The sequence below is a fragment of the Palaemon carinicauda genome, chromosome 21 (assembly GCF_036898095.1).
Source record: "Palaemon carinicauda isolate YSFRI2023 chromosome 21, ASM3689809v2, whole genome shotgun sequence".
Classification (NCBI taxonomy): domain Eukaryota; kingdom Metazoa; phylum Arthropoda; class Malacostraca; order Decapoda; family Palaemonidae; genus Palaemon; species Palaemon carinicauda.
Window position 1 is genome coordinate 96,297,692 of NC_090745.1, and position 16,403 is coordinate 96,314,094.

General features: G+C 31.6%; 1 long non-coding RNA gene across 1 annotated transcript in view; it reads right to left on the bottom strand.

The window, feature by feature from the left end:
• Positions 1 to 15,082: 15,082 nt before the first annotated feature.
• LOC137614713 (uncharacterized) overlaps positions 15,083 to 16,403 on the bottom strand; it is a 19,671-nt gene continuing 18,350 nt past the window's right edge. The window contains exon 3 of the long non-coding RNA XR_011039133.1: positions 15,083 to 15,165. This is a non-coding gene — a long non-coding RNA (uncharacterized lncRNA). The remainder of the gene's footprint in view (positions 15,166 to 16,403) is intronic.

Genomic DNA, 16,403 nt, shown 5'->3' on the forward strand with positions numbered 1-16,403 from the left:
GTGAGCCCTGGTTGCCTTTGTGTCTGACGCCAGATTCTGTCCCCCTAATACTCAAAAACATTCGTTTTCGAGCCTATCTCCCAAATTTGAAAACAAAATTAACTATCTGGCAACCTTAGGTGGGTCACCCCAATATTAGAAACTGTACATCAACAGCTCTAGTACGACGACAGTCGCCTGCGTCTTTTTATTATCCACTCTTGCCCTTTCTTGTAACATATTTCTCAAATAATGTTTAAAGGAATCATAATAAAAACGTTCTTATTCAAATTGTTAGAATTTTATTTTATAATACCACATTTACATATACCCCAGGTTACATTTTGAATACATATTTATCAACAACATAAAAGACCCCTTTGGTCCCTTATTTCGGTTATGCCAGTGCAGGTCAGCCTCAGAACAAAAAAAAAAAAAAAAAAAAAAAAAAAAAAATTAAAAATACAATTTTCTTTACACTTGTGCGTCCAGAAATCAAGTTTTTATGCCCTGGATTACCGGCTTCTTATCCAAAATATTATATCGGCGATCCTCTTGCTGTGAAGATCATCATCCACATGCTCAAGCTCACCTATAAAATAAAAATAATTTAGAGGCGGTTATATAAAATATAAGGGGTCAAACCTACCAAAAATTGGTATCAATACAATAATAAGAATTTCATCCGCATAAGTTTCACACATCTTAAATCCACTTCACTTCATTTTACCCCTACAAAATTATAAGTATGTGAGAGTAGATAAATACTGAACTTCTTGCCAACAACAAGGTCGAACAATTATAAATAGATATATAAAATCACTAACATGCCATTCAAAAACACTAACCATAAAAACACTAAACTATCTGGAAAATAAAGGGAAATGTTACAAAAAAAATAATTGCGTTCAAAAAATCAAATACTGAGAGAGAGGGAGAGAGAGAGAGATCATATAACGTCTTAGCAGATAGAATTAGGGAGAAAATGCTTCGAAAAATGGAGAAACGGAGACTAATAATGTCTGAGCAAAGTAAAATTGTGGTGAATAATTTTCAAAAAAAAAAAGAGAAAAGAAGGAGATCAGAATGCCTGAGCAAAGTTAATTATGGTGAATAAGTTTCGAAAAAAGGAGAGAGAGAGAGATCAGAAAGTCTGAGCGATTTACCATTATGGTACTTTTGAGAAAGTCTGACAGAATACAGAATGTGTGAGCAAAGTAGAATAAGAAAATACATTCGAGGAAGGACGAGCGACGAAGTACAATTTCTGAGTCAAGTAGAATTAGGGTGAATAGGTTTTGAGAAAGGAAGAGAGGGAGTAGGGAATGTTCGAGCATATTAAAATTAGGGCGAATAATTTTCGGGAAAGGAAGAGCGACGGAGTACATGATGTCTGAGTAAAGTAGAAATAGTTTGAATAAGTTATTAGAAATGGGAGTAGTTGGCGAATGTCATGGCTGTGAGCAAGGAGCAAAAAGGGGAAAAATAACTGTACGCACCTTATCATGACAAAAAACAAAACAAAAAACTGACATTGCTCTCCCGGCGTTTTTATTCATTTAAAATCATCAGTAATTTGGCCAAATCACAAAAAAACAATGACACACTTATAAGTGAAAAACTAAATGAACCTTGGAGATTTGGTATTACTCGGAGACTAAAGAAAATGGAACGATTTTAAGTCTGCTAACTGGATGAGAGAGAGAGAGAGAGGATCATATAACGTCTTAGAAGAGTAGAATTAGGAAGAATATGCTTTAAAAAAATTGAGAGACGGCGACTAGAATGTCTGAGCAAAGCAGAATTGTGGTGAATAATTTTCCAAAAAGAGACAAAGAGGGAGATCAGAATGCCTGAGCAAAGTTAATTATGGTGAATAACTTTCTAAACAGGCAGAGAGAGGGGGAGTTCAGAATGTCCAAGAAAAGTAGAATTAGGGTGAATAGGTTTTGAGAAACAAAGGGCGACGGAGTACATAATGTCTGAGTTAAGTTGATTCTTAGAAATGGGAGTAGTGGGCGAATGGCATAGCTGTGAGCAAGGAACGAAAGTGGGGAAAATAACTATGGGCACCTTTTCGTGAGTAACAAAAAATCCGTAACATTACGCTCCCAGCATCTTTATTCATTTTAAATCATCAGTAATTTGGCCAAATCATAAAATAACAATGACACACTTATAGGTGAAAAACTAAATGAACCATGGAGATTTGGTAATACTCGGCGACTGAAGAAAATAGAACGCTTTCAAGTCTGCTAACTGGAAAAAGAGAGAGAGAGAGAGAGAGAGAGAGAGAGAGAGAGAGAGAGAGAGAGAGAGAGAGAGAGAGAGAGAGAGAGAGTGTGTGCGTGTGTGTAAAAGCCTGCTTAATATCCACAAGACTGCTTATCTTAATGCCATAACACCTAATTCCTCAAAAGTACTTTTATAAATAGTTTCACTCAAGTTTGGATTCAAGTACTCTTATTCTTCCTATTTGTTTCACTTTATGAACGTACGCACAAATAGGAATGCCTCTAATCAAATCGAAATGGGAATAAAGACTTTATTCCACAATCTCCTGACGTCATTATATGTACTTACATCAAATAGTCAACAAAATTGCAAGATAGAATTCGGTCTACAAAATTTATAAATCTTTAAACAACTACTAAATGAAGGAAAATTTCGGCATTATTCTGACAGTTAGCAAACAAGTAGCCATGACAAATAAATACTTCAGTAAATATTCATTGTTCTATGCATTCAATCTCAATATATTTCATAAAAATTAAAATTTGGTCTATCTTCTCGCGGTATACATATGTCACCATCATCCATTTGTGCCGGAATGCAGTCTACATTCGACAAACCTACGCAGTAAAAGGAGCGAAAAAAAAAATTGGATTAATTTACCATAAAATTCTATAATTTTAAACAAACCCAGTTCACTGCCCTACAGTATATAACTAACACGACTTAGGAAATACGTTTCAATAGATACCAACAAGATTTGTGTAAAAATTTTAAAGAATTCTTTATGGTTTAAATTACGTTAGAAGTTATATAGGTTGGGTAGTGGTTTGATTTTACTAGATGAAACATCTTGATCCACAAGAAATAGCGATTATCAAAACTTGCCCTTGACACAGTTGAACACCCTGTTACAAGACTAACTTTTTCTTCAGATCGGTTAGACGAATCACCAATAGGTTAACTAAGAATGTTCAAAGAAGAACATGGGAATAGAAATCCAAACCGTTGTCGAGGGATACGAGAAATCAAACTGTTAACATAAAAGGGCACATTGATTTATACCGAGGGTAGATTTATGAAATCAGAAAATCAGGCTGGCAAGCCCTGAAATATCTTACAAGATATCGATATTAGAAGTCTCATGAAATCTATGGATAAGAGAGTATGACAACCCTTATACTAATTGATATACACTGGCTGCCGATTAAAGCGAAAAATAAATTCAAAATAGGTATAATAACTCACCAAGTTATCATAACCCGTCGTCAAAAATACTTGAGAATTGCTACATATTGCGCAGCCAACAAATCCTGTCCACACGAGAATAGTTACAGATGGCTTCAAACTGTTGGAACCTAGATATATGTCTATTTTAGGCTCTAGAGCTTTTAAATATACGGCCCCGAGACTATATAATAAGCCCCCACGAAACATTCGAATGATTGAAGACATTAAGGCTTTCAAGAGGACACTGAAGACTTTCTTATTTAAACAAATCATACAACAGTGACGATTTAACAGTAAAAGAACAATACGTGATCTGAAACGATAAATACTCTGAACGAACAAGGTAAAACGACAGCGGGGTCCTGTAGACAGTGTAGAGAGTAGCGTTCTCCTAATGTATGGGACCGGAAAAGCAACTATCAAAGCAAGTAAGTGTGTGTCGTGTGCACAGTGAAAACTGATCAATTTGCACTAAAGAAGTAATAAATTTAATGTTTCGAATACAAACATTGACTCACGAGGATCGCATAGATTAAATTTCTCTATGAATCAACCCTCTATGAATAACTAACAATTAAAATATTAAATCTAGCTTCAACTTTTGCTTTAAATATATTTTTTTAACGAAAACATTTAGTCAGCAATGTATAGGAAATAACATACTTTAGGTGTGTATTTACTGTATTAAATCAATTGAACAATTATAGTCATTTCTTCTATTCCTTTCATATAATTTACTAAAAGTGTGGGGCAAGCGATATAATAAATAACCTAGCGCTACATTCTATATTCAATTACTTTGTATGGAAGAGCCCATGAGAATGTTGTAAACTTGCATCCAAATGAAGGGGAAAAATTAAGAAACAGCGAATTACGCATTCTTCTATTTACAATAAGTATCCAATTAAGCAACGAACGCCATAATGTCTCAACTTGCTTTCATACTCCCAGAAGCATTTATTCACATACGTGTTTGTTTTCTGAATACTATATTTAACAAGGTACCGTTGGCTGACTAGCATTAATTAACAACCATGGGACGTGTATAAACAATCTATCCCCAAAATTAAGAAATATCAGGTGTTAATTACTAAGATCTCCAGATTACCCAATTCCCTTGAGAGTAATTTTATACTTTCATTCATGGGACTCAAACATTCATTAAACATGATTTTACAACATAATAAAAATACTACAAATCCAAAAATACATCCAATAAGAAAAATGATTTAGAAAATTAAATAGATTTGGATTACTTGTTTACTTGTTTTGGGTTTGAATCCAACCCTCCACTGAAGTCGAGTGAACTACTTTCTCGGGTGGGTCCATATTAATCATCTAACGAAACATTTTCATTATAACTTATACAATTCTTTGATTGTAGCATCTTCCAAATCATATGAACTTGTGAAAAGTAATGTCTTTAGTTTCTTCTTAAATTCAATTGCTCCCTTTAGGTCCTTCATTTCAGTTGGCATTATAAATGTCTAGGATAAGTGGGATTAATACGAAGTTTAATAGCCCTACGTGGAATGTTATCGTAGTTAAATACTGTATAGAAATAAAAAAATTAATCCTAATGTATTTTTTTTCAGGGAATTACACCAATACACGACACAACAGTGCGAATGAGTTCTGTACAGTAAAATGTAAAACTAAACTTTTTTTTTAAAGAACAAGAAAAGCTGCAACTTCAGTTGAGGGCAATATGAATTTTTATTAGATTAATCATTCTATATCTTGGATAACAGCGATGATCAATATCAAACATATTCATAAACTATATTATGTAACTCCTAAACTTTTAAAAGAACATCAAAATTTGTGGCTAAACTTGAAAGAATGTGTTGGAAGTGTTCAATTGAAACTACATAAATCTTAAATATAATTTGATGTCTAGTCCATTTGTTTATCCTTACCCCCATAATCTTGTCTAACAATGGAATCAAAGCTTTCTACAGTAAATATACAGATAATTCAGTAAAAAATGATGATTTAATATATACTCTGTAGACAACGATATAGCACACACAAAGGTTTGTGTGTCTAAAAAACTTTTTTTTATTGGATTTCATCTAAAATATATCTGTTCCAATATAATGATGTTACTTGTATGAAATTACATTTGACAGATTATTTAATAAATCATGTCTTTAATGAATTTTGCTCAGATGAAACGTTCTTATGTTATGCTCCATTGACTTTTTTTTTGTGCCTTAAATCATGCTCTATTGGATTGTTTTTATGAAAGTCACGCTCTATTGAAACGATTTATCGTTAGTCATGCTACGTTGAAGTGATTTTATCGTAAGTTATGCTCTTTTGGAATGTCTTTATCGTAAGTCATGCACTATTTAAATGCTTTTATCTTAAATTATGCTCTTTTGAAATGGCCATCTTATTTCATGCTCTATTGAAATGTCTTTATCTTAAGTCATGCACTATTGAAATGCTTTTATCTTAAGTTATGCTCTTTTGAAATGTCCATCTTATGTCATGCTCTATTTAAATGTCTTTATCTTAAGTCATGCACTATTGAAATGCTTTTATCTTAAGTTATGCTCTTTTGAAATGTCCATCCAATGTCGTGCACTATTGAAATGCTTTTATCTTAAGTTATGCTCTTTTGAAATGTCCATCTTATGTCATGCTATATTTAAATGTCTTTATCTTAAGTCATACACTATTGAAATGCTTTTATCTTAAGTTATGCTCTTTTGAAATGTCCATCCAATGTCATGCACTATTGAAATGCTTTTATCTTAAGTTATGCTCTTTTGAAATGTCCATCCAATGTCATGCACTATTGAAATGCTTTTATCTTAAATTATGCTCTTTTGAAATGTCCATCTTATGTCATAATCTATTGAAATGTCTTTATCTTAAGTCATGCACTATTGAAATGCTTTTATCTAAAGTTACACTCTTTTGAAATGTCCATCTTATGTCATGCTCTATTGAAATGTCTTTATCTCAAGTCATACACTATTGAAATGCTTTTATCTTAAGTTATGCTTTTATCTTAAGTTATGCTCTTTTGAATTGTCCATCCTATGTCATGCTCTATTGAAATGTCTTTATCTTAAGTTATGCTCTTTTGAAATGTCCATCTTATGTCATACTCTATTGAAATGTCTTTATCTTAAGTTATGCTCTTTTGAAATGTCCATCTTATGTCATGCTCTATTGAAATGTCTTTATTTTGAGTCATGCACTATTGAAATGCTTTTATCTTAAGTTATGCTCTTTTGAAATGTCCATCTTATGTCATACTCTATTGAAATGTCTTTATCTTAAGTCATGCACTATTGAAATGCTTTTAAGTTATGCTCTTTTGAAATGTCCATCTTATGTCATGCTCTATTGAAATGTCTTTATCTTAAGTCATGCACTATTGAAATGCTTTTATCTTAAATTATGCTCTTTTGAAATGTCCATCTTATGTCATGCTCTATTGAAATGTCTTTATCTTAAGTCATGCACTATTGAAATGCTTTTATCTTAAGTTATGCTCTTTTGAAATGTCCATCTTATGTCATACTCTATTGAAATGTCTTTATCTTAAGTCATGCACTATTGAAATGCTTTTATCCTAAGTTTTGCTCTTTTGAAATGTCCATCTTATGTCATGCTCTATTGAAATGTCTTTATCTTAAGTCATGCACTATTGAAATGCTTTTATCCTAAGTTTTGCTCTTTTGAAATGTCCATCTTATGTCATACTCTATTGAAATGTCTTTATCTTAAGTCATGCACTATTGAAATGCTTTTATCCTAAGTTTTGCTCTTTGGAAATGTTCATCTTATGGCATGCTCTTTAGAAATGTCTTTTATCTTAAGTCATGCACTATTGAAATGCTTTTATCTTAAATTATGCTCTTTTGAAATGTCCATCTTATGTCATGCTCTTTGGAAATGTCTTTTATCTTAAGTCATGCACTATTGAAATGCTTTTATCCTAAGTTTTGCTCTTTGGAAATGTCCATCTTATGTCATGCTCTATTGAAATGTCTTTTATCTTAAGTCATGCACTATTGAAATGCTTTTATCTTAAGTTATGCTCTTTTGAAATGTCCATCTTATGTCATACTCTATTGAAATGTCTTGATCTTAAGTCATGCACTATTGAAATGCTTTTATCCTAAGTTTTGCTCTTTGGAAATGTCCATCTTATGTCATGCTCTTTAGAAATGTCTTTTATCTTAAGTCATGCACTATTGAAATGCTTTTATCTTAAATTATGCTCTTTTGAAATGTCCATCTTATGTCATGCTCTTTGGAAATGTCTTTTATCTTAAGTCATGCACTATTGAAATGCTTTTATCCTAAGTTTTGCTCTTTGGAAATGTCCATCTTATGTCATGCTCTATTGAAATGTCTTTTATCTTAAGTCATGCACTATTGAAATGCTTTTATCTTAAGTTATGCTCTTTTGAAATGTCCATCTTATGTCATACTCTATTGAAATGTCTTTATCTTAAGTCATGCACTATTGAAATGCTTTTAAGTTATGCTCTTTTGAAATGTCCATCTTATGTCATGCTCTATTGAAATGTCTTTATCTTAAGTCATGCACTATTGAAATGCTTTTATCTTAAATTATGCTCTTTTGAAATGTCCATCTTATGTCATGCTCTATTGAAATGTCTTTATCTTAAGTCATGCACTATTGAAATGCTTTTATCTTAAGTTATGCTCTTTTGAAATGTCCATCTTATGTCATACTCTATTGAAATGTCTTTATCTTAAGTCATGCACTATTGAAATGCTTTTATCCTAAGTTTTGCTCTTTTGAAATGTCCATCTTATGTCATGCTCTATTGAAATGTCTTTATCTTAAGTCATGCACTATTGAAATGCTTTTATCCTAAGTTTTGCTCTTTTGAAATGTCCATCTTATGTCATACTCTATTGAAATGTCTTTATCTTAAGTCATGCACTATTGAAATGCTTTTATCCTAAGTTTTGCTCTTTGGAAATGTCCATCTTATGGCATGCTCTTTAGAAATGTCTTTTATCTTAAGTCATGCACTATTGAAATGCTTTTATCTTAAATTATGCTCTTTTGAAATGTCCATCTTATGTCATGCTCTTTGGAAATGTCTTTTATCTTAAGTCATGCACTATTGAAATGCTTTTATCCTAAGTTTTGCTCTTTGGAAATGTCCATCTTATGTCATGCTCTATTGAAATGTCTTTTATCTTAAGTCATGCACTATTGAAATGCTTTTATCTTAAGTTATGCTCTTTTGAAATGTCCATCTTATGTCATACTCTATTGAAATGTCTTGATCTTAAGTCATGCACTATTGAAATGCTTTTATCCTAAGTTTTGCTCTTTGGAAATGTCCATCTTATGTCATGCTCTTTAGAAATGTCTTTTATCTTAAGTCATGCACTATTGAAATGCTTTTATCTTAAATTATGCTCTTTTGAAATGTCCATCTTATGTCATGCTCTTTGGAAATGTCTTTTATCTTAAGTCATGCACTATTGAAATGCTTTTATCCTAAGTTTTGCTCTTTGGAAATGTCCATCTTATGTCATGCTCTATTGAAATGTCTTTTATCTTAAGTCATGCACTATTGAAATGCTTTTATCTTAAGTTATGCTCTTTTGAAATGTCCATCTTATGTCATACTCTATTGAAATGTCTTTATCTTAAGTCATGCACTATTGAAATGCTTTTAAGTTATGCTCTTTTGAAATGTCCATCTTATGTCATGCTCTATTGAAATGTCTTTATCTTAAGTCATGCACTATTGAAATGCTTTTATCTTAAATTGTGCTCTTTTGAAATGTCCATCTTATGTCATGCTCTATTGAAATTTCTTTATCTTAAGTCATGCACTATTGAAATGCTTTTATCCTAAGTTTTGCTCTTTGGAAATGTCCATCTTATGTCATGCTCTTTTGAAATGTTTTTATCGTAAGTCATGATCTATTGAAAATATTTTCAACTTAATATAAAAACTTTTCAATAGATCATGACTTATGATAAAAGCGTTCCAATAGACCGTGATTTAAGATAAAAACATTTCAAAAGAGCATGACTTAAGATTGAAATGGTTCAATACAGCATGACAAGATAAAAAAACAATTCAATAGAGCATGATTTAACAAAAACTTTTCAATAAAGCATGACTATTGAAATGCTTTTTTCTTATCTTAAGTCATGCTCTGTTGAAATATTTTTATCTAAAGTTATGCTCTATCGAAACTTTTTTTTTATCTAAAGTCATGCTCAATCGAAACGTTTTTATCTTAAAGTCATGCTCTATTGAAACGTTTTGCTCTATTGAAACTTTTATTTTTTTATCTTAACTGACGCTATATTGCGACTCTTATCATAAGTCGTGCTCTATTGAAATGTTTTTTATCTCAAGCCACGCTTTTATGAAATGTTTTCACTTTCATTTCCTACTAAATCAGTTATTCCCTGGCTTCTAGAAATATATAACAAACTTATGATGGGGAGCTACTTGTGATAAATTTCGACTATACATTTCATTTATTTCCTACGAGAAAACCAACAGGAACGCAGTTAATATGAAGCAAAATAGTTTAAAACAGTAGGAAGACCTATTAGTTTGGATATTACCACAGGGCATGAGTAAATTTGTGGTACAGTAATGGTCTACTGTCAGATTTATACAGCACATGCATCCGAGAGCTTGTTTCTTGTTTTCGAAAAATTATCATATACTCCAACGTACTCAAAGTTTTTTTCCTACTAAAGCCTAACCACTGAACGAACTGAAATGATCAACTTAATAGGTCCTGACTGAAGTTCGTACTTCTAATAGTTTTCTGAACATGAGCGCTAACCGTTACAAAAGTTTCGGTAAACATGGCCCTGGGCAAGGTCTATATAGAGTCAATACAGGCATCTATTGAATCTGGGTCTATAGACCTAGGCCGTGGGATCGAAGACAGTTTATCGCTTGTACAACCAGAGAGCGCCGGGCTTGCCCTTATTTTTATGTATATATTTGTAGTTTAGAGGTTTGACCAATGCAATCTGTGTTTAGGATACTGTGTGCTACAATTCAAATTCTTGTTGATGCAATTTCATTAAAAATTAAGTGGTACAATTATCACATTTTAATTGGCTAAGCTGCTGTTAATATAAATTGTGCATTCTCTGCGTAATTGTTTTATTTGGGTGTTCATACAAAACTTAAAAAACGAATGAATTGTATAACATGTAAAGTTCATAAATCTTTTAATCAATCCCTTCCTATGACTTATAATCATACTATCAACAAACGTTAGAGGTGTTTAAAATTATTAAAAAAACCTAACAACTTCCTTCAACCTAATAATTGCGTTTACGATTCTTAGTAAAAAGCTATTACACCCTTAGGAAGCAAAATACTACAAGACTAGAAAAAATAATATTCGTCCAGAAAATATTGGATAAAGGAACAGGTTACTTTGCAGTTAATTAATATGTCTTAAATAAGAATGATCATGACGTGGCAGCAATTTTTACAACTGTAAAATTTAGTCAGGAACGGACAAAGATCAAGTCTACTAATCCTTCCGCGATGCAATAGCAAGAATGAATGCAATTAAATTACATAACCTGGAACCTTCGATTTTTTATCTATTTGTAAAAAGATAAGCTTGCTTGGACTAAAATATCCCCGAGAAACAATAAATGTGTTGCTAGGAAATTAAACTTTTTAAAGAAAGACCTTATGTGGTAAAAAAGACAACTGGTAAAAATAAACAAGAGTATCCGAAGTTTTTAACTACCTAGTATAATAACCCACTTGATCTTATGGGTGTTGGAGAACAAACAGGCAAAAATTCCGGCCGGAACTAGAGCGCTCAAAATGTGGACGGCTTTTTAGTATCTATCTAATTTATTGAATAATCCATTTAACACGTATATTTATGAAAATCATAAAGCTTACTTTATAACTTCCTGTGGGATTTAATTAAGCAACAAATCCATATAAATAGTTGATTTTGATGTATTTGTGTATTATGGATGTAATATTTCCGCCTTTCAAGCCTTAATTTACAGCAGTAGAGGGGAAAATTGTCCTCAATCGAGGATATATTTCTGCAAAATCTTCTCAACTTAACATTTTTTTATCGTTGAACAATTAACATACAGTATATAAATATGCTGTAAAAATAAGTTTTCAACTAGACTGTCGAGGTCATATAATCAAAGATCGAAAACTGACGCAGAAATATTCAAATGACAAATCGTACTAGAATAATTCTTAACCATAAAGGGGAAATTCGATTACACATAACGTGTGTATCTCAACTTTTGTAAAATAAACAATAATCTAATATTACCTAAGCTTTATCGTGAGACCGCAGATGCTATAAGCCCAAGTATTCTTAACAGGAAAAAAAAAATACCCAGAGAGGAAAGGAAAAACTATGCGAGAAGTCACGAATAATATATATATATATATATATATATATATATATATATATATATATATATATATATATATATGTATATATATATACACACACACACACACTATATATATATATATATATATATATATATATATATATATATATATATATATATATATATATATATATATAAAATCGTAAGATTAGTAACCTGAGAGTAACAAGCTGGTTATTTTTACCGATTTGTAGTTTAGAGGCTTGACCAATACAATCTGTTTCACGAAAGACTGCTACAATTCAATTTCTTGTTGATACTACTTCACCCAAAAAGTGCTAAACTTATCACTAACTTTCAATTGGCTAAGCTGCTGCTGATGCAGACAATTTTCTACCAAATTATTATAGTTGGGTGTTCATAAAAACTTTCATAAAAAGATGAATAGGGTAACATACAAGCACTGCCTAAATCTTTTAATGAATCCCCTTTGATGTGACTTTGATAATCATGCTGCCCACAAGGCGACCTAATAATCACGACATGAAAACTTTTCAAGCTAATTCGTTTACACTTTAGTAGAAAGAAATTACATCATGAAACAACAATATCCTAGAAGATTATGAAAATATTGAACGTCCAGAAAAAAAAAATGATAACGATAATTTGCAATTAATTAATCTACTAATACATAAGGTCATGAAGCCCTAACTTCTAGCCATTAAAGACAAAACGCACAACGTGGTAGCAGTTTGTACAACTGTCAAACTTCACATAAGAAATAAAATTAGAATTAGAATGAGAAATGGACGAATACCAATACTCTCAAACATGTCATGTCATTAAACTACGATACAACAGCAAGAATAAATGCAATCAAAAGGTATGACTTTGAACTTTCATTTTTCAATCTGTGAGCATATACACAAATCAGCATGAGTTCTTGCTTGGACTAAAATATCCTCGAGAAACAACATATGTATTACCAAGAAAATTAATTATTTAAAAAAGACCTTTTGTAGTCAAAAGGACAACAGGTAAAAAAATAAACACTAGTAACCGGTAACCGAAAATTCCGACTACCGAATTGATCTTTCGTCAGAAGGTAGTTGGAACCAGGTTGGAACCAACTTTCTTTAGACTTAGGTTGGAACCAACTTTCTTTAGACTTTGGTTGGAACTTGTAGCGAATAGACAACTTGGAATGTCGGGGGTCTGATCAAGCACAATACAAAGAGGTCAAATGGACAGAACTGTCATCTTCCCTCCTTGGGTCCGATGAAAACATTTGTGGAGCGGGCTTCTTAGTACCAATATGCAATTTATAGAGTAATCCATTTAACCATTATACTCATAAAATATTCTGGCTATTCTGGGAACTCCTGGGCAATCAAGTCTCTATAACGATTCCATATAAATTAATGATTGATGAGTTTAGCGTATTGAGGCCTATTTGTATATTATGCATGTATTACTTTCGCCTTTCAAGCCTGAATCTACAGAGGTTAAGGAGGGAATCTAGGTTTTTTCCTCAATTGAGAACAGACATTTCTGCAAAATCTTCCTAACTTAACGATTCTGCATATCGTGAAACAAATATTTACAGTATATAAATGTGCTGTTGAATAGAAATTTTCAACTAGACTTATTGTCCTATGATAAAAAAAAAAAACTAAAACTGAAGCCGAAATATCCAAATCACAGATACAACAAGAAAATTAATTTTAAACCATAAAATGCAAATTCGATTACATAAAAATCTACACTAAACTTATTTTGACCATCATAGTATATCATTTACAATAGCGACGGGTGTTAGACTATTTGAAAAATGACAACTTGCGCCTAAGTAATTAAGTTAAGGATTTTAGTTTAGCATAAATTTTATGCATAACATACAAGGTCCCTTCAATATCATTGTATGCAGTTTCATAGAAATGAATATCCCTTTAATTCAATTTGGTGCTAATTATTCTAATGTGCCATGGGTAATGGGATTAATTATAAAAAAGAAAAAAATACAATGCCACGGTCAGACAGTACATTTCAAGGACTCCAATTACGATAAGAGGCACAGTGTTATCGAATGAGTTTAAACAAAATATCATTCAAATATTAGAATATAAATTTTCGTTATTATCGATGAATCGACTGAAGTTCTAGCCAGGTCAAATACATTTCGTGAAGATATATTTGGAGGAAGTATTGCGGTAGAGCTGTAGGATGAACAAGAGCATTAAATACTATTTAACCCATGTTTACCTTACTTACTGCCCATATTTTCCTTGGGTGTGATCATACAATGAATAATAAAAATCCACCATGCTTACTTTAAACTTACTACACTATTCGAAAAGGCAATTGAACATTTTCTCTAAAATAACCAGTAAATATTTTAACCGCTGGAAAATTTTACATTGCTTAATTAGAGAGAGAGAGAGAGAGAGAGAGAGAGAGAGAGAGAGAGAGAGAGAGAGAAGAGAGAGAGAGGAGAGAGAGAGAGAGAGAGAGAGAGCGCAAACTTTTCACGAATAGATTTGGCAGGACTTTATAATATAAATTTATGCCTTATGATCCGGCGTTGGAATAGCAAAGACGATTCAATGCCTAGATGTAACGGAAAAAATAAACATTTACAGTTTGCATATGAATATGAGACATTTACAGTTTGCATATGAATATGAATATGAGAAAAAAAAAAAAAAAAAAAAAAAAAAAAAAAAAAAAAAAAAAAGCAGCTGGAGGACCTTATACACATTGCAAATGCTATTTAGTGATCTCTGCAATGCATAGTGTAAAGTGCCATGATGGCATTACCTCCTAGGGAGATGAGGACGAATGGATAGCAGACAAGCTTTCTAACAACAAAAAAATTCCATACTCGCTCAAAAAGACTTTTCGGAAGTACGTTCTAAAGTAGAGACAAATTAACAGGAATCCAAAAGAATGAAGTAATTAGTGAATGAATGGTCCACATGTAAATAAATAAAACTTAGCAGACTATACAGTAGAAAGAAAGTTGTGACGAGTTCTAAGGTGTGAGAGAGAGAGAGAGAGAGAGAGGAGAGAGAGAGGAGAGAGAGGAGAGAGAGAGAGAGAGAGAGAGAGAGAGAGAATAATTTTCACAGAATTTTCACATAAAACTGCAAGTGAAGGAGTAAAGCTCACACAGCGTCAAGTACAGATGGAATCATAAAGCCAACGTAAAGTACCTGAAAGCTCAGAAAAACAACAATCTTAAGTTTTGTTAATCCTACCTTCACATCGGGCTACAAATCCAGGCAGCAAACCGGTCATTTTACTCTTCGTAAGGACTATTGTCATCAAAATACATCAGCCTGAAACAAAAAATACAATTTGATCCCAAAATATCAAGAACAATCCTTGCACAGTACTTCTTTTCAAACATACATAAAGCTGTTAAAGAAAAAAATCCAAGAAACCAGGTAAAAACTTAAAAATACTAAAATGTCGTTAACCTATCTTCAAATAATCTCTTAACATATATCTATCTATCTATATATATATATATATATATATATATATATATATATATATATATATATAATGTATATATATATATATAATATATATATATATATATATATATAATATATATATATATATATATATATATATATATATATATAATATATATATATATATATATATATATAGACATAATTGTGAAATGTTCCAAATACTGTAATTGATCAGCTAACTTTACTTCAATTATCATTGAATTTCTTTTATGTAAAATTTACAAGGAAAATCATCATGAAATATGGTAAGGGCTTGCTTTGAGTATATTCAAATAATTATTGTATTTATATAAAAAACTATTAGAAACAAAGTTAGAAAGAATATCCTAAATTCCAAGAAAATACTACCGAATCAATTAATGACCTTCAAATCAGCTCACTAACAAAAAAAAAATTATATTTGAACTAAAAAGTAAGGTAAAAATTGCAATTTATATACCATGGTAATGATCATAGTATTTAAGTTACTGTATGCGTAAGAGGATATGACGAATGGATTAGGTCAACACAAAGACATTTATATTTGTCATAAAATAACATATGCACAGCCAAAGACGGCATTTAACTACAATGGATTATACGTCGGTAGTCCTTGAAGTCACCGACAATCTCCCAATTTTCCCCATATCTCATTTTCATCCTCCACGCTTATTTGTACCAACTTTTACCATATTTTTTTTTTTATTTTCTATATATTTCACTATTCATCTGCATAATATGATTCATCTGGATCAATTTTATGAATTCAAAATTTTGATCATTTATGGAGTTTTCGGCGGCGAAATGGCCGTTACCACAATGGTCTCTTCACCGATAATTTAACTATAATTTTCTTCCTCCGCTCTTATTTGTATTATATTTTCTCCATTTTCCTTATATTTTATGATTGATCTGTAGAGTATGATTCATATGGATGCAATTTATAAATTTATTATGGGATTATCGTCGGCGAAAAGGCCGTCGATCTACCATCTATCAACCGTTAGCTTGAAACTCTCATGACGTCTTAACGTGACATTTTTATAGTTTCATTT